Source organism: Schistocerca nitens, chromosome 2, assembly GCF_023898315.1.
Source record: "Schistocerca nitens isolate TAMUIC-IGC-003100 chromosome 2, iqSchNite1.1, whole genome shotgun sequence".
In the NCBI taxonomy this organism is placed as follows: Eukaryota; Metazoa; Arthropoda; class Insecta; order Orthoptera; family Acrididae; genus Schistocerca; species Schistocerca nitens.
This window is the reverse complement of record NC_064615.1, coordinates 752,769,367-752,788,188: the sequence shown is the minus strand read 5'-3', so window position 1 is coordinate 752,788,188 and position 18,822 is coordinate 752,769,367. Positions and strand designations below refer to the sequence as shown.

Below are 18,822 nucleotides of genomic sequence, written 5' to 3'. Positions count from 1 at the left end.
CTGACACATTTCTCCACCAGTTGAGGTACTCAGAGGTGTATGCCTCTGGATCACGGGGTCCCAGGTCCGATTCCCGGCCGGGTTGGGGATTTTTCTCTCCCCCGGGAATGGGTGTTTGTGTTGTCCTTATCATTTCATCATCATCATCATCATTATCATCATTCGTGACTAGACTGGACTGTGTAAAAATTGGGACTCTGTATGGGCGCCGACGATCGCACAGTTCAGCGCTCCACAAACAAAACATCGTCATCAGCCTTATAGCCGCCTAACAGAAGACCATAAAGAGCACCGATGGACCTTATGTGCGGAATTTTGTCGAACATTGTCACAGGGGATGAAACATGGATTCATCACTTCGAACCGGAAACAAAACGACAATCCATGGAGTCACACCACCCCACGTCTCCTCCGAAGAAAATGTTCGAAGCCGCACCGTCACGGTAAATTCTGAAAGCGTCATATTGTTTGATGTCCTCCCTCATGGTGCAGCGATCAACTCTGAAGTGTATTGTTCCACCCTCAGGGAATTGAAGAAGCGACTTCAGCGTGTTCGTCGCCACAAAAGTGCTAACGAACTTCTGCTTCTCCATGACAACACAAAGAGTCAAACAAGTCCGTTCACCCGAGAGGAGCTCACAAAACTTAAGTGGACTGTTCTTCCTCAGCCACTCTACAGCCCGGATCTCCCACTTTCCGACTATCATCTACACTGAAGAGCCAAAGAAACCGGTACACCCGACTAATATTGTGTAGGGCCCCGCGAGCACGCGGAATTGCCGCCGCAACCCGACGTGGCATGGACTCGACTAATGTCTGAAGTAGTGCTGGAGGGAAACAACACATTGAATCCTGCAGCGCTGTCCATAAACCTGTAAGAGCACGAGAGGGTGGAGATCTCTTCTGAGCAGCATGTTGCAAGGCATCTCAGTTATGCTCAATAATGTTCGTGTCTGCGAAGTTTGGTGAGTAGCGGAAGTGTTTAAACTCAGAAGAGTGTTGCTCGAGCCAGTCTATAACAATTATGGACGTGCGGGTTGTCGCATTGTCCTGCTGTAAATCCCCAATTCCGTCGGAATGCACAACGGACATGAATGGATACAGGTGATGAGACAGGATGCTTACGTATGTGTCACCTGTCAGAGTCGTATATAGACGAATCAGGGGTCTCCATACCAATCCATCTGCATACGCCCCAAACCATTACAGAGCCTCAACCAGCTTGAACAGTCCCCTGTTGACACGCTGGGCCCATGAATTCATGAGGTTGCGTCCATACCCTTTCACGTCAACCCGCTCGATACAATTTGAAAGGAAACTCGTCCGACGAGGTAACATGTTTCCAGTCATCAACAGTCCAATCTCGATGTTGACGGGCTCACACGAGGTAAATTTGGAAATTTGTGGTAAGGTTTTATGGGACCAAAGTGCTGACGTCATCGGTCCCTAAGCCAACACGCTACGTAATCTAACTTAAACTAACTTACGCTGTGGACAACACACACACACACGCATGTCCGAGGGAGGACTAGAACCTTCGACGTGGGGAGCCGCAAAGACCGCGACAAGACCAGGCGAGGTGTAAAGCTTTGTGTCGTGCAGTCATATAGGGTACACTAGCGGGCCTTCCGTTCCGAAAGCCCGTATCGATGATATTTCGTTCAATGGTTCGCACGCTGACACTCGTTGATGGTCCAGCATTGAAATCTGCAACAATATGCGGAAGGGTTTCACTTCTGTTGAACGATTCTCTTCAGTTGTAATTGGTCCAGTTCTTGCAGGATCTTTTTCTGACCGCAGCGATGTCGGAGATTTTATGTTTTACCGGATTCCTGATATTCATGGTACACTCATGAAATGGTCGTGCAGGCAAATCTCCACTTCGTCACTACCTCGAAGATGCTGTGTCCCGTAGGTAATGCGTCGACTATAACACCACGTTCAAACTCACTTAAATCTTGATAACTTGCCATTGTAGCAGCAGTAGCCTATCTAACAACTGCGCGAGACACTTCCCTTATAGAGGCGTTGCCGAGTACAGCGCCGTATTCTGCCTGTTTATATGTATGTTTTTGAATACGCATGCTTATAGCAATTTCTTTGACACTTCAGTGTAATTGAGCCCAATAAAGGACGCACTCCGCAGGAAGCGGTACGTGGATGACGAGGAGTTTGTTGATGCAGCAACACGTTCGTTCCGACGTCGACTAGTAGAGTGGTACCCATGCGAGTACACAGGCCCTTCCACTAAGGTGGCGTAGGGCCGTCAAATTGAATACAGATTATGTTGAGAACAGATTTTTGTAGGCAAAAGAGTGGGGAATAAAGTGATTGGAATGCTGAATAAAACTAACCTGCTTTCGAAGAAAAAAGAACTTGTTGCATTACTTACTGAACGAACCTTGTAATTAAAATGTGCAGCTGTGACTGAAGAATAAATGAGAATTATTTTAATTATCAGTGCAGTTGCTGATTGTCTCGAGTCTACTATGTAGGCTCTAGTTGATTACTTCTGTTCAACATTTATTAGTTTCTTCGTCTCATTCGCCTATACGTGAACTCATCTTCTTCCACGAAGTCGAGAGGCTTCTTTCGGTTTTGTTGTTCAGTGCAATTTGTTCAGTGCTGAGGTTGATGTGGAGTAGTGATAGTGAGGTAGAAATTTTTGCTTTGCAGTCAGTCAATTACGACCGACTGTGCAGGAGAGAAGGGGGCGCCTACAGAGAGTGAAACTGGTTAAGGTTCCGGCCTGACTGCTTGCCACGGGTGGAGATTTTTTGTTACAGAGTTTGTAGCCCTCAGTGCAGCGGAACCATTGAGAGTCGTACGTCTACTTTTCTGTCGTTAATAACTTTTGCTTTGAACGTGCAGATGTTATAACACTAAACCTGACTAAATATTCTAATTGAAAAGATATCCTTCCCTTATGTTACTACCAAAGTCGAAACAAAGTCCTTGTAGTAGACAACATTCCACCTGGTATGCATGATAGATGAGACAGAGGAAATACCCTCAGCATTCAATACAAATGTAGTAATACGACTCACAAAAAATGGATACTGAATGTTACCAGATACTACCGGAACATGAGTTTAATAAGTCATGGTTGCAAAGTAGTTACACGAATGATTTACAGAAAAAAGAAAAATGGAAGATGCCGATTTTAAGGTTGATGAGTTTTGCTTTTCGGAGAAAAGTAACAGCACGCGAAGCAGTACCGAACGTGCAACTAAACTAAGACGACAGGTTGAAGAAAAGCTAATTTACAAGCTACAGCCTGGCCAAGTTCAAATCGTGTAAAGAGGAACCTAAGAATTGTATTCAAAAAGCGTTACTTTACAAAATTTAAGAACACATTATGAAATCCTAATAGCATTGTCCACACCGTATGTGTTTTTGGAAAGTTGTTTTGGCAACTTAAGTCTTTATGAATGTTTGTGGCTGGCCTTCACTTTCGTGGTAGCCAGGGTGAGCCTTGGTAGCGTAAAAATTGTTCGTTACCAGCATGTGCTTGACAAGCGGAGAAGACGTGACGTTTTACCGATCTCTGTAACCATACGAAACGTCAGTGCACTGAGTGTGATCGCAACTCTCTTCGCTGAGTCTCGTATGAGTGCATGTGATACCGCTGGTCGTCATTCTTCCACCGTTACGTGACATTAAGCTCGGTGGCCCTTGCGATACTACTCGTAGCGACTACGATACACCAAAGTCTCTTTAATCCTGTCCTTCCTTTCATTTACATAGTTGTTCTCCGCAAGTCACTTCGATTTTTGTTTGGTTGTTTACATTGAATGAACAGAAAACCTTGGCATCCACAACAAAGACGCGCTGCGCACGTTATTGCATTAACTGCCCTGCATGAAATGACAACGTCTAAGACTAACTGTTAATGACCACCACATCCGTTATGCCCGATGTTCCACAGTTATAGTTATGACTAGGAATAACACGACATGCTTGGTCTCTTCCCACACTTAATAGTCTAGAATTTCTCGTTATGTTATTAGCAGCAGCGGTAAGGGGAACTCAGCTCACTACACTGCATGGTCATCCACAGACACACCAACACAATCTGTTTTTGTAGCTGGTAGGATAATTACTATTGATGACGTTTATACTAACAACTTAACGGATAATATTAAACGCAATCTCATACGTTTCGCCGTTGAAGCTGTAGACTGTGAAAAGTATTACGCGGAAAAAATAACATCGCTTCCAGACGTAATTACCATGTGGTGCAAAGACTTGCAACTCACTATTAATGTAGTGAAGTGTTACTTTATGCTCTTCACGAAACCTAAAATACACGGTGGCCAAAAACAGTCTGAACTGGTTGGAGGAATAACGCAGGGTGCGTTGTGTTGCAAAGTAATAGTTAAGAAAAAAATTCAGTGTGTTGCTCTTGTCTGGCGGGCCACTTGAATTTTCGCGCGCAGTGGGTTAATTGGCTGCGTTCAATGCTATTTAACTCGGAAACGGCGCAACGTATCGAATTTTTACTTCACTATTAATTCTCAGCACAACCTACCCTGCAACATCCTTACAAGTTTTTCAGTCCGTTTCGGGACACGCCATATAGTTACATCTGATTCTAGGATCATACAAGCGCTGATGACCTCGATGTTGAGCGCCCATAAACCCCAACACACACACACACGCAGGATCATACAAATGCCTGGGAATACACATGGGGATATGAAAGGGAAATGACTCTTTGTACCAGTTTTATGGCATTGAAAATGGCAGGATTCGATTCATCAATAGAATAATGGGCAAGATGTAACTTATCTAAGAAAGAGGTTGCTTGTGAAATAGCTATGCTGCGCATACAGAAATGCAATAGCTTCTGATAACCACAGTAGGTAATCCTAACCACCGGAACAGAGTATATTAGATTTAGAAGACTTACTTGCTCGCAGAAACGTAAGTTCTGAAACATCTAAACTGGCCCTCACTTTAAGAAATATGGTTAATTTTTTACGAAATTCTGTTTAGAGAAGCAGGAAAACTGGTTAGCGGCAGGATTCTACGAGTATTTTCCAGAATTTTATGTGCGCCTTACGAAAAGTGCAATGAAGGTAAAGTTAAAACTATAACAAGCCTCGCAGAGGCAAGGAAACAGTTTTTTTCCCGCATTCCATTGGGAAACTAAATGAGAAATCTCCTTCATATTTACCACTTAGTGTCTTTATACTGATTTGTTGAGTATAGATGTAGAGGCGGACAGATGCACACAGCAATTCAAGTAATTCACAAAAACCAGTGCTACAGCGCAGAGATAGTTTGGTCAGGCGGAAGTATTGTCGAGTACGATTCAAGTTGTCGGCTTAGACCGGTGATGCTAGCAAAAAAATAACTATTCATCAAGTCAGTACCCTATGACGTCACCTGGTCCCGCATATTTCAGCTATCGAAGCATTAGAAAACCACTGCGAAAGAGGTTTTCGGCGGAGTAATTTTTGTTATTAACGTCTTAAAAAACACACTTAAAATTTCAGAATAAAGCAAAAAAAAAAGAACAGGTTTTCTCGGGAACACACGGTGTGTGTATGTTTTGAGAGAGAGAGAGAGAGAGAGAGAGAGAGAGAGAGAGAGAGAGGGAGCACGCAAACTTCCGATTACCCAGGTGCAGATTATTCGGCCTGCAAGTTATCCGTGTATAGTTTACTGCTGTTTGAAACAATAAAAAACGTTGTTTGCGTATTCTGTTACAATTAGAACAAATATGTTCGGTTAGAATACATACTGCAGGTTATGAGGACGTAGGTTGCAAGAGTGAGGATAAAAAAGGAACTCTAGTACTTAAACAGCGATTTCTGTGAATCGGGATGAGATCACCTAAGTAGCGCGGATATAATGAACAAAGTATATTCGGAGCAGCAAGAGAGCGAAAACAAGATGATTGAGGAACAATTCATCAAACAAAACGAGACGCTGAAATCCACTGATCCGTTATTAAAGTACACAGAACAAAATCCGTTTGTATGTATGGATGTTTTAACTCCCCCCGAGAATGAGGGCAGTCGTCAGGAAAAAGCGAGTGAACAACTGAAACATATAAAAAGAATGGACAATACGTCGCCGAAAGTGCACTGAAGCAAGAGATACGAAGTGCAGTGTGTTCTAGCTGTAATGTAAATAAACTGTCAATTTTCGGCGAATGACGCGTAAATAATGCAGTGGACTTTCACATTTCAAATGTAGAATATTTTGGAAGTACAGTGACAGCAATTTTCCCGTAACAAAACTGTATTTACGATTTTGTGAGACTTTTAGTTATCCGTAAAATCTTGGGTCCGCATTAATTCGGGTAATCGACAAGTTGCTGCCTACATATTACATTTAAAAGATTATCAACATGACACATTCGTAAGCCTCTTTAACAGCCAACATATCATCTCTTAACGTGACCTATGTATCGCACCGCGCAAGAGGTCAGCTTGTCACTGCAAACTTTATCTAAAAAGGTAGTGCCAACGTTGATGGCAGCGGGAAAAGGACAGCAGCATTGTCGCGGAATTAACTGCTCCAGATCATGCTACGTGCGTGGTCAAAATGTCCATAAGCTCCTATTTTGTTTCCTAGACGACAGTGAGAAACTGTCTCGACTGTTTTCATCAATTCAAGAAACACATGGGACAGAGTTTTGCTACTGCCGAGTCCACTGAATTGCAGCATTGTTTGCTGTAACAAGAGAAGCACAACAAAACACTATATACACACGGCGTAGGCGGTCATCAGACATCCAGAAAAATCACACACACACCTGACACGTTACTCTGGAGTACAGAAGCATACTGTCTCAAATTTGCGACCCTTCCAAGACAGTGTGTGTTAGTGGGACGGCAGGAATGAGGTTGACTGGTGACAAGGCACATGCGCCGGCTTGTCAACTTACCACACTGTGCGACACGCCGCGGTCGCGCGAGGCAGGTCGGGAGGGGACACCGACTGTGACGGCGGCTGCAGCGCTCTTTGTGTGTGGCGGCAGCTGCGGCTGGCGCACACGTGGCATTCCTCGCTGCGGCGGAGAGAGGCCGTCTGGCCGCGCGGCGACTCCACACACTGCCCTGCCCTGCCTTCCGAGCCGATGCCAGCCTTGGCTCAGACCTTGACGTTCTCTTACTCGCTTCACCGGAACGGGAAGTGTCTACGATACGCTTCAGGTCCGAAAGCGAAAACCCAATTAAGGCCGCGGTGCTTCACTTGCCGAAAGAACAGGTGTGGCTATCAAAATAACGGGTCTTATTTCAAAAACATACATATTGCCACCCTCAATATCCTCCCCTCCTACATCCCTAAAACGGTCCGTACGAATTTTCCATTGATGGGAAGAGTGCTGGAAGTCTCCCTCTGTGTTTTGAGCTCCATGATAATGCGCATCACTTTTTCTTTCACTCCTTCAACGGACTGAGATCTTGTTCCTTTTAATGCACATTGTACTAGGTCAGGCTAACAACGTGGGTGGGTCAGGCTAACAACGTGGGTGGTCTATCACTGAGATGCTGTGCTTCGCTAGAAACCTCTTTAAGATAACACGGTATGAGCCCGTGCGTTGTCTTGATGCAGAACCCATGACTAGTTCTTCATTGTCTCACGGAGTTGAGTAAGAACCTCAAGGTAGTGATGCTGATAAATAGTTCGACCTCCAGAAACCCAGTGAAGACACACAATTCCATGAATATAGAAAAAAGCAGTCATCGTCGCTTGGAATCTTCACTTGATCATTCGAGCTTTTTTTCGCTCTCGGTGAAGTTGAGTGCTTCCAAAGCATGGATTGGGATTTAGTTTCTGGATCATAAGTGAAAAAACAACATTCGTCACATTTTATCACTCTTGCCGAGAAATGAAGATCATTTTCAATGGTATTCATACAGTCAGTACAAACAGTTTCAGGAGGTTGTTGTTCGATGCTGAGAATTTTCGACACTAGTTTCGCATGCATTTTTCTTATGTTCAACTGGTAATAAAAATTTTTTCTTAAGCATTCTTTGTCAGTTCCTGGTTCCACTAATAGATCGAATACGCAACCGACGGTCAGATCCAATCATATCACTGGTACCTGGTTTTTCGATATTTTCATCCGTTTTTGAAGTCGAAAAACGTCCCACGCATGAGTTATCTTCAACTTGTTCTCGGCGATCTTGGAAACGCTTAAACCATACACTTCTTTCATGTAAAACTTCGTGACAGTTCGTCGCTTTGTTATTAGACTTACCATTTTTCCAGCAAACGAAAGTAACAGCTTTTACACGAACGAGGGCCACGTCCACACTGATCTGTTTCAGACACCAGAGGTGCTGCATTCGACTGAGAACGCCTCACAGATATTGGTCGTTTATCTTTGTCGCATGCATACTTCCTCAGTGACTGCTTCAATCCTCGTAGATCAGCAGTTCCAAACCTTTTCTACCTAGTGCCAGCTACGCAACCCCAGAAGATCTCATGTCCACCATGTTTATTTACTTCATTTATTTATTAATTTTTGGCTTCTTTCGAAAATCTTTATTCGGCAGTAATCTGCAATACACACTTTAGTACGAGAAGCTAATCAAATGTAGTGTAATACAAAACTATAGTGTTTTAACTAGGCTGCTCTTTCACATTCAGGACCACTTCTTCGATCCGACGTTGGTTCAAATGGTTCAAATGGCAATAGGCACTATGGGACTTAACATCTGAGGTCATCAGTCCCCTACACTTAGAACTAATTAAACCTAACTAACCTAAGGACATCACACACATCCATGCTCGATGCAGGATTCCAACCTGCGACCGTAGCAGCAGCGCGGTTCCGGACTGAAAGCGCCTGGAACCGCTCGGCCACAGTGGCTGGCAGATCCAACGTTGCACATTGTTGTTTGAAGGATGAGTTTTGTCCACTTTTCGCTGTCTTCTCCAAAAACGACACTTAAAGGAGGAGACGGCGTTCTTAATGTAATTCATTAAATACAACTTTTAAGGTAAAAAAATTGATGTGTAGAACGTCAGTTTCAGTATACAATTAAAGCACGATGACTAGTTTCGGTAGTTCATATCGTAAAGAAGCAGTGACCACGCCCATTGTTTCAGTGTGCATTTGACGTGATTTTTACTAATGCATCTGGCCATTTTCCTTCCGTATTGCTGTCATCTTGTGAGAATATGGCTTACAATCTGCTTCGCTCGCGATGAAGATTTTAACTGCGTACTGTTATAGTCTTGTTGGCCAATAATACGAATGCATGTCATTACATAACTACAGATAATGATGATGTTTTTCAATACACATTCACTGCTCTTTTACAATTCGAACGATATGAAGATGGCTGTAGAAAGCAACCGAAACCAGTCATTCTACTTTCACTTTCCAATTAAAATCGCGATCTAGACATCAAAAGTTTTTTACATTAAAATTTTGTATCTATTAAATTATGATTGCTTTAAGACTGCAAGCGTTTAGTAACGTGTCACCAATATATGTCATTTGTTTTTTGCTATTAACAGAGAAATTTTGTGTGATGCTTCAATAAAATTCTCATTTTCCTGGTCAAAGACTCCAGTAGAGTGCAGTTTCATGCGATTTAAGTAACTTTTTTTTCTAACAGGAAACCTTTTCGGTTTATTTTTCAATGCCGGGTGAGCTGTTTGTTAGATGACGTTCCAGACGCACAGGGTACAATGAGTCGTTACTGAGGGCATTATGACACGCTGCACACAGTGCCAGATAGACACCATCTTTTTCAACAAACGTGAATCAGTGCTTAATGTATCATTCATTATAGGTATAATCTTCTTTTAGCAGACATTTTCACTCAACGTACAAAACCTATAAAAATAACATTTACTTCTACAGAGCACAGAAGGCATAATACTGAATTACGAATGCAGAGCGCAAAATGAAAAACAGGTTGTGTCAGTAATCGAGGCAAAACTGATGCTACCAAATCTACATGAGAAAAAAGAAATGAAAATAAAAGCACTCCCACACTGAAATAAGAACACAAAAATTTTAACACCGCCCCCCCCCCCCCCTCAGACCCACAAATGACCAACGTTTGGTTTAATGAAATAGTTTGGCATAATATGAGAAGTTTGTTGTGAAGGACACAAATAAATAAGTTTTTTGAATTATACGTTTCGCCATACTGAATCTTTGGAGGTTAATCTCTATTTAATAACAATTTACATTTGGAATGTTCCTAGCGGCTGTCTTTATTTATGATATTGGTATGTACAATATGTTATCGACTTACGAGCTGCGAAGGATGGAGAAAAAACCGTTATAACAAGGTTAGAGTGGTTAGGAGACATCTAGCAAAATATTCCAGATGACCACAGATCGGAAATGCATCGTCATGGAATACGATAATTGATTTTCTCGTCGTATTCCGTGGGCCATAGGAGTTATCGGATCAGGTAGTTTATTTCGATTGTTAGACTAGCTATTCACAACGTTCCTGAGTCACCGACGATCGTAACTGACGACATCGTTCGTTTAACGAGATTTCCCATATATTTCATCCAGAACCCCTAACTCACCCCCACCCCGCCCCAGCCACCTCATCCTGTATTTAATATTTTTCCTAAATTTTCTGGACATTATGTTCTTCGTCACCCATTACACACAACACATGTCTTTCATCAGTTAACTGGGTTCCCTTCCCCATTTAGTGCCGAGAACACTACCGGAAATCGTACATATCACGCAAAAGTGAGCAGTAAATTCTCTCTGTGTCCTCAGACCTCACTGAAACGGGACAGCTGCTTCTCCTAAACAAACATTTGCCCCCGTCATTTCGCTGTAAGTAAATTTCAAACCAGTTGTCAGGCCGACCAGTGTTGCCGAGCGGTTCTAGGCGCTGCTGCTACGGTCGCAGGTTCGAATCCTGCCTCGGCCATGGATGTGTGTGATGTCCTTAGGTTAGTTAGGCTTAAGTAGTTCTTAGGCTAAGGGACTGCTGACCTCAGATGTTGAGCGCTACAGCGCTTAGTACCATTTGAACCATTTGAACCAGTTGTCAGTTCCTGATTCATAAAATAGGTGAAGAATCTTTTTTTTCTTATTAGGATTAATTTAGTTCCTCTCCATCTTGTACATTCTTAGCTTCTATTAAGATAACACCATTAAAAAATAAACCAAACGCAGCTTTCCTTGGAACCTTCCCTGAAGATTCACATTAAGCGCATGATAACCATATTTTCCTTCTACATGTGCATGGAAGTTTTGATTTCCGTCGATATTTATACCAACGTACCTATGTAATTCTTTTCCCTTTCACAGGTTGATCTTTAATTTTTTGATGCACACGTAGAAATCGTCTGCCGGAGAGGCATTAAATTCATGAATAAAATAACAATAACTAACCAACGAAGCTTTCAGCTGCCACCAAGTCCAATATGGACGTACCACAACACAATCGTAATGGCAGCTGTGGGCTACGGGTGGTGCGTTTGGAATCATATTGTAAGTAGGCTGTTTAGGTTTTCTTATTGGTAACGCCACGTAGCGCTCTGTATGAAAATCAATGGCTGTGCTGTGTGCAGTCTGTGGCTAGTTTGCATTGTTGTCTGCCATTGTAGTGTTGGGCAGCTGGATGTGAACAGCGCGTAGCGTTGCGCAGTTGGAGGTGAGCCGCCAGCAGTGGTGGATGTGAGGAGAGAGATGGCGGGTTTCTGAGAGCGGATGATCTGGACTTGTGTCCATCAGATAGAGTACATTTGTAAGAATGGATGTCATGAACTGCTATATATATTATGACTTTTGAACACTATTAAGGTAAATACATTGTTTGTTCTCTATCAAAATCTTTCCTTTGCTAACTATGTCTATCAGTAGTTAGTGCCTTCAGTAGTTAGAATCTTTTGTTTAGCTGGCAGTATTGGCGCTCCCTGTATTGCAGTAGTTTGAGTAACGAAGATTTTTGTGGAGTAAGTGATTTGTGAAACGTATAGTTTAATGTTAGTCAGGGCCCTTCTTTTGTAGGGATTATTGAAAGTCAGATTGCGTTGCGCTAAAAATATTGTGTCAGTTTAAGCACAGTCATGTATAATTGTTCAAAGAGGACGTTTCATATGTCGACCCTTAGCCGAGGATACCTCACTGGAATCTTCTGATTTTTTCTTGTAGTTTGTGTAATTAGTGTAGATTTTGTTTATTGCTAGCGCGTAATTGTAGAGAGAATCTCCTTTGTAGTTGCAGTCTTTCATTGTTGTACATTAAAACAGGTGTGGCATGCATGTAAATTTGCACCAAGTATTTCGCAGCTGCGCTTGCAATTAACTAGATATTATTTTCAGTGCTATGTTAATGTGTTCTCTTATTTTTGCTCTTCAAATTGTGTTGTTATGTGTTTTCGTATGAAATATTGTGACAATAACGGCGTGAGAAAAACGTAATACTAGGCTCCAAAGTAAACTGAGAAATGACAGTGAAGACGAAAGCAGTGTGTTAGCGCCACCATGTAATGAATTAACTAATGTTCAAAGTAGTAATTTGGTAACTGTGCATAGGGAAATGGAGCGGGCGTCAAATAATGGTGTAGACAGTGAAACAGGTAGTGAACAGGGAAGCATTATCGATCGATCGGTCGGCAACAGCTCGCCTCAGGAATCGGGAATGACAGAACACAATATTGCAAATACTGTAGACTCAGGTTTTGGATTCTCACCGTTTTCTCAAATGAATCAAGACACATTTTCCGCTAGTCAAAATGTGAATGTTGCCGGTGCAAATTCACTGCCGAAAAGCACTGAGGAACATGTTTCAGACACCAGTGCATTGTTATTACAATTAATGCAACAAATGGGACAAAAGCTTCAAAAGTTAGACACAATGGAACAAAATCTTCAAAAGTTGGACACAATGGAACGAAATCTTCGGAAGTTAGACAACACGCTTGAACAAACACGTGAAGATTTAACTACTGAGTTACATAACATGGAATCGAAATGTCAAAAAGTCTGTAATGACGGTAAAACACAAATTTGTGAGCATTTCCAACCTATTTTTTCGCGTCATGAAAATGTATTACAGAATCACGAAGCAGCCATAAAAGAACTGCAAACTATTGTTCATGAAAATCATGAGACCTTGGAAGCTAAAATTGACTCAGTTGCATCTAACAATTTGGTTACGCAACTTGCAAAAACTCATGAAAACTTAAAGGACACAGTAGATACTCTGAAAATTGGTTCAGAAAGACACATGGAGGAAATTAGTTCATTATCAGAGAAAGTAGTAGAACTTTCGGATCAGCTAAATAACTTATCTACAAAGGGAGATCATGAGCTGAATGACACAAGACCTGTAGCCTTCACTGACACTGAAGAGTATGAACAAATTAGAAAATTCAAACCAAATCAAAATCAAATCAATACACAGTACAAAAGAGAAATCCTGGAAGTACAAGATCAGTTGGCACAGGTAATACAAGAATTACATATTTCAGAGGACACTCGCGCTCCAACACGGGAAGAGGAACTTAGAAATACGGAAAAGTCACAAAATAATAACACAGGGCATTTCGGAAATTATGAAAGAAATTGGCAAGGTGCACCGAATTTTGAGATGGAACTGCCGACATGACGTAACAATGACCGATATGCGACTCGCCGACATGATGATTTTGACTGTAAGCTGTTTATTACTACACGTAAATTCAAAACATTTAAGAATTCCGGCAACGACATTCATCCACAAGCGTGGCTTCATCAATTCTCTCATTGTTTTCCTCCCAACTGGTCATTAGAGCACAGATTAGAATTTATGTGTGGCTATTTAGAGAATGAACCAGATGTAAGAATGCGATCGGTCATTCACGATTGCCACAGTGAAGGAGAATTTTATCATGCCTTCCTCTCAGCATATTGGTCTCAAGCTACACAAGACCGAGTAAAACATAGCATCATAATGATGAAACATTTCGAACAATCTGAATTCTCCAGTCTTGTGAAATATTTTGAAGACATGTTGCACAAGAATCAGTACCTGTCAAACCCATACAGCCCCTAAGAACTCATCCGCATTTGCTTAATCAAATTACCTGAACATTTACGTCCTGCCAAGGACGTTGCAAAGACGACATTGAAGCTTTTCAGGGACTCTTACAAGAATTAGAAATTTACACTGACAATGGCGGAACACGAAAACAGGAACACAACAATTACAGGTCACATCCGTCGCAATTCTGCGATGAAAGAAATAATAACTGGACATGACAAGGCTATTCTCACAACACAAATCGTGACCAAAACAGACACCACCCGTATGACAACCACTGGCAGAGTAATGGTTACAGAGAAAGATCGCATTTCCGTAGTAATGAATATAACAGAGACAATCATAGAAACAGACAATATGGCAACCAGAACTATTATTATCATGGGAGACAGAATAACTTCAGACGCAACGGTCCACCGTGCAGTGATAATTCAGGGAGAAATTCTCCACCACTTAACCGACAAGAAAGAAACTACAGGAATTACCGACATGACGACTGACGATATAATCATAACGACAGACCAGAATTTCATCAGAACTGGTGGTATTCAAACAGAGCAGGCCACTCTCGACAACGTGAATTTGTGGAAGTTAGGTCTCCCAATCCCAATAACGACGCGCGCCAACAAAGAGATAGCAGACAATGACTCACACCGCAGGCAGTCACCTGCGCCGCCTGGCTCAGGGAAAAATAGCATACACGCTAACCTTGAGAAAAATTTTAGCATTCCTTACCGACGTATACAACATGATAATTGCTTTGAAGTTGAAACTCTGTGCACTATAAAGGGTAAAAGTTGCACCACATTTCACATGTAAAACCGTTTATTGAAAGATAATCTGCTTTTTAACTTAGTCTTTGGCATAAAATTTTTCGCTTCACGTTACTAGTACAATTTGTCACACTAAGAAACTGTTAACATGCAACAATGTTTGAAGTTAAATATACAGTCAAGAACCAAGAGAACATTTTTAAACAGAAATTATTGTTATGGTGAACAGACGACACAGTGTTATTTTGTGTGTACATTCTTGCTTGTTAGTTGCACGATTACGTAACGACTATAAGGCTTACACACTTATAACATGTACCAGTACTGCTAATGAGATTTTAATGCAACATTTTGGTTTACTTGAAAATACATTCTGGATTTAAAGTACTTTCTGTGAGATACCAGATGACACAGTGGTTAGTTTATGTGACAGCTACACGATTTTATCACGACGCTACTAATGAGTGACAATTTACAATGTTGCTTTTGCGGTGTTTCTGTTTTACGCCTGCACAGTTTTATGTATTATTCTGGAAAGTAAAACATGTTTTACTAGTAACTTTTGTGGTATAGCTACAATGAGACAGCCTTTTCCGTAGCACAACAATACGTTACATTATAGTACTTTCTTGATCACGGTAAGGTATGCAATAACTACGATATCTATACGCAAGGCATTTCACTTTCGTTTATGATGAGGGAAGTACATTGACTTCAGCAGAACTCTGCTTACAGAGGACGATAACTAAGACACTTTGTAACGACAACTGTACATATAATAATTTTTTTCTGTATGAATTTCGATAAATTAGTGTGAACAATGTTTGATTTTATTTCTTTCTCTTTTCGTGTCATGTTAAAGAAACAGTGAGCAACTTTTGAAAGGAATATTATTATTTATGTTGGATTTCAAATAATGTGTCGGAGGCGAGCAATAGTAAGAGTCGGAGTTGTAACTCGGTCAGAGGAACATGTACTGTACCGAGGCGGCTACCCAGGAAGAGTGAATTCCATTGAGCCTCGGATGCACCGATTCCGACGACTACTGGGCATGGCTATATTCTGAGGCACAAAGTTGGAAAGATTACGGCGCTAAGAAGATGGAAAACGCCGATGTAGTGTGAGCCTTAGCCGTGCTTGTATGTGTGCCGTGCTGCCCGCTATCTCGCTGCCCGCCAACCGCCGCACCAACTTGCACAGGTCAAACATTTATTTCATCTTTAGAAGTGTATCTGTGTGGACCAGTGTCGAAACTGTTTCTAATTGTTCAATAATAACGTGACTTTTACCAGAATTGCCTTAGCCATGACTTATCCTGATCACTGACCTAGACAGGATCCTTACCTCGTATTGTGCAACCCGAGTATCCTGAACTGAAAGTTTAAAAATCAGTGTTAATAAGAATTATCAGTAGATCAATCTATGCTATAAAGAAGTTTAAAAAGTCTGTGTGTTATTGTAAATGTTGGTAAAGAACAAAAGTATGACTAAATTGGAAGAGAGTTGTTTGAATTGAGTTAGCGATGCTATTTAATTAATTTGAGACAGAACTAATGACAGTTAAATTATTCAGAAGTAAGGCAAAGGAGTAGTTATCCATAGATTGATAATTTTGAGTGTTAATTTGCCTTCAGTACTTAACAGTTTCAGTATAACGACCATAACAGTTTCAGGCCCCCCCCCTCTTGTCTTGTCCATTCTTTCAAACCTTGAAATGCGTTGATCAGATTTGACCAGTAAAGTTAAGTTCTATATTAATCCCAAGTGTATTAGTGTTGTTTTCCAATTTCAATAGTGACATTGTATGTGTGCTTTCAAAACTGCTCACTCTAGGACAATCTATGTCCGATTTCAGTCTGATCAATATACAAAATGCAGTTCGTAGTAATCATTGCTGTGTGGTGTTGTGTGAATTTATCTCGTCCAAATTAGTACAAAAAGAGAAAACTTTAGTTCAGTGGCTTTTTCTGGTTACAAACTTTGCCATATAACGCATCATTACTACGGGTTACTATGCTTGTACATACACCCACTTGTACAAGGAAAAACTCACTCATTGCCTAAGTAGGCTGGCGACCGAATTAATAATTATAGGTAGCATCTACTGTGTATACTTCTTGTCCATGCGAACGAGCAATTATACTTTACATTTGCTTGATGCATCACTGTAGTTATTTACTGAGTACAAGTCCGATCTTGCTTCTATTAGGTACACGCGGTCAATTTATGTACTAAAATCCTTGTTTATAAGGTGAAACCCGTGAACTTATTACAGTACAGGCTTTATACAGATAACGTACGTCCGGTAAAGGGCGGTAGCGTTACACGTGGCTTCCCGGTGACAGGACATCCAGTTGTTGTCGGTTACAAATAAATGTAAATACCGAACAGCGGATGTTCAGTGGCACGAATTGTAATAATAGTCAGTAAAATAAACTGCAGTGGGAGTCAAGTATAATAGTGTGGTGTAGTTGACATTTAGTATGGACAGAAACGTAGGCAGGGTAGATGCGCCAAGCGAAATGGAGAATGCGGCTGGCAGTAGCAGGAGTTTACGCGGCGTTAGCGGAAGACAATTGGCGTACATACAGTACCATGAACACGTCAACGAACAGATTGAAATGTCGAGATCGTCTCGAACACAGCAAGGGACAAAACAGGAAGTAGAGGGTGACTTAGTAGATGATAGTGGGTACGTGAACGAATCCACTGACATGTTTGATTCACCATAGATAAAGAAAGAACCGAAAGAAACTTCTGAAGTAGAACCGGAACACACGGATTCCGTAGAACAAAACAGTGTAAAAATTTTAAGCATGAACGACTTATTTGAACAATTAACCAAACAAATTGCAGGACAGAGTGAACAACTCAAAACACAAAATGAGCAACTTCAAAAACAAGTCGGCAATCAGGTTAATCAGCTTAAAACGCACGTTGACGAGCAACTCAAAATACAGGGAAATCAGCTCAAAACACAGAACGAGCAACTTAAAACACAGGTGGATCAAATTAAAGCACAGGTTGAAGGACAGGGAATTAAAATTAGTAAACAAATAGAACAGGTAGAACAAAAAGTGGGTAATTTAAGTTCTGTGGTAAATACTCTGAAATTTGAAATTGATACCATTAACAAAAATATGGATACTATGCAGGAGGAAATTGGAAACATTAACGGTAGGTTCGATGTTGAAATTCTCAACATCCAAGAGAAAGTAGAGCCCCTGGTAGAAACAAAAGTAGACGAAAAAGTTTTCGGTCTTAAATCTGAGATCGTAAACGAATGTCAACACGGAATTTCACAGTTGAAAAGGGCAGTTTCAAACACTGAAAAAGATTTAGGCGAGAGAGTTACCGAATGTGAACAAAATTCTTCGAAAATTCAAGGCAAAATTTTTGACCTTGAGAGTAAAATTAAAGATAGGCCTGGTGTTGTATGTAATGGCACACCGATTACGAAGCTGTTAGAAGGCGAGGAACGCTTCGATCCAGCCAAGAAACATAACGGGTGGCATCCGTTAGATTTCATTAAAAATTGCGAGAGAGTATTTCCTGAGCACTTGTCTGATCAGGAAAAGATAAATGTTGTAATTAGCGCCTTAGCAGGTGATGCTAAGCGCTGGGGAATAAATTTAAATACCGAACGAATGACGTTCGAAGAATTAAGGCAGAGATTTACGGAAGAATATTGGTCTGAACAAAAGCAGGACCATTTATGGCGGGAGTTCATCATGGCCAAACAGCGTGATAATAGGGGCAGGAATTCTTTGAAAGATTTCTGCGAGTATTGGTACAGGAAACTGACGCATTTAAGAGGCCGAAGATTAGATTCGGAAATTATCTGGGAGCTATATAAAAAGCTTCCGGAGGATTCAAAGAGGTATGTGGGAAGCAATCATCGTAGCTTCCAAGCATTTCTAGAAAGGGTCGAAGACGAAGACCATTGGCGCGAAAGTCGTGCCAATTATCAAAATTTTGGTAACCGTAATAACCGAAACAGTGACGAACGAAATGACGGCGATGGATTTCGCGTCAATATGTTACAAAGAGGTAGAGGCAGAGGTA

General features: G+C 41.3%; 1 protein-coding gene across 1 annotated transcript in view; it reads right to left on the bottom strand.

Moving 5' to 3' along the window:
• The window catches only part of LOC126236979 (organic cation transporter protein-like), a 306,544-nt gene extending 299,512 nt beyond the window's left edge, over positions 1–7,032 (bottom strand). Inside the window, exon 1 of the mRNA XM_049946697.1 lies at positions 6,902–7,032. The gene's annotated coding sequence lies outside the window, so the exon portion shown is untranslated. The remainder of the gene's footprint in view (positions 1–6,901) is intronic.
• Positions 7,033–18,822: the final 11,790 nt, after the last annotated feature.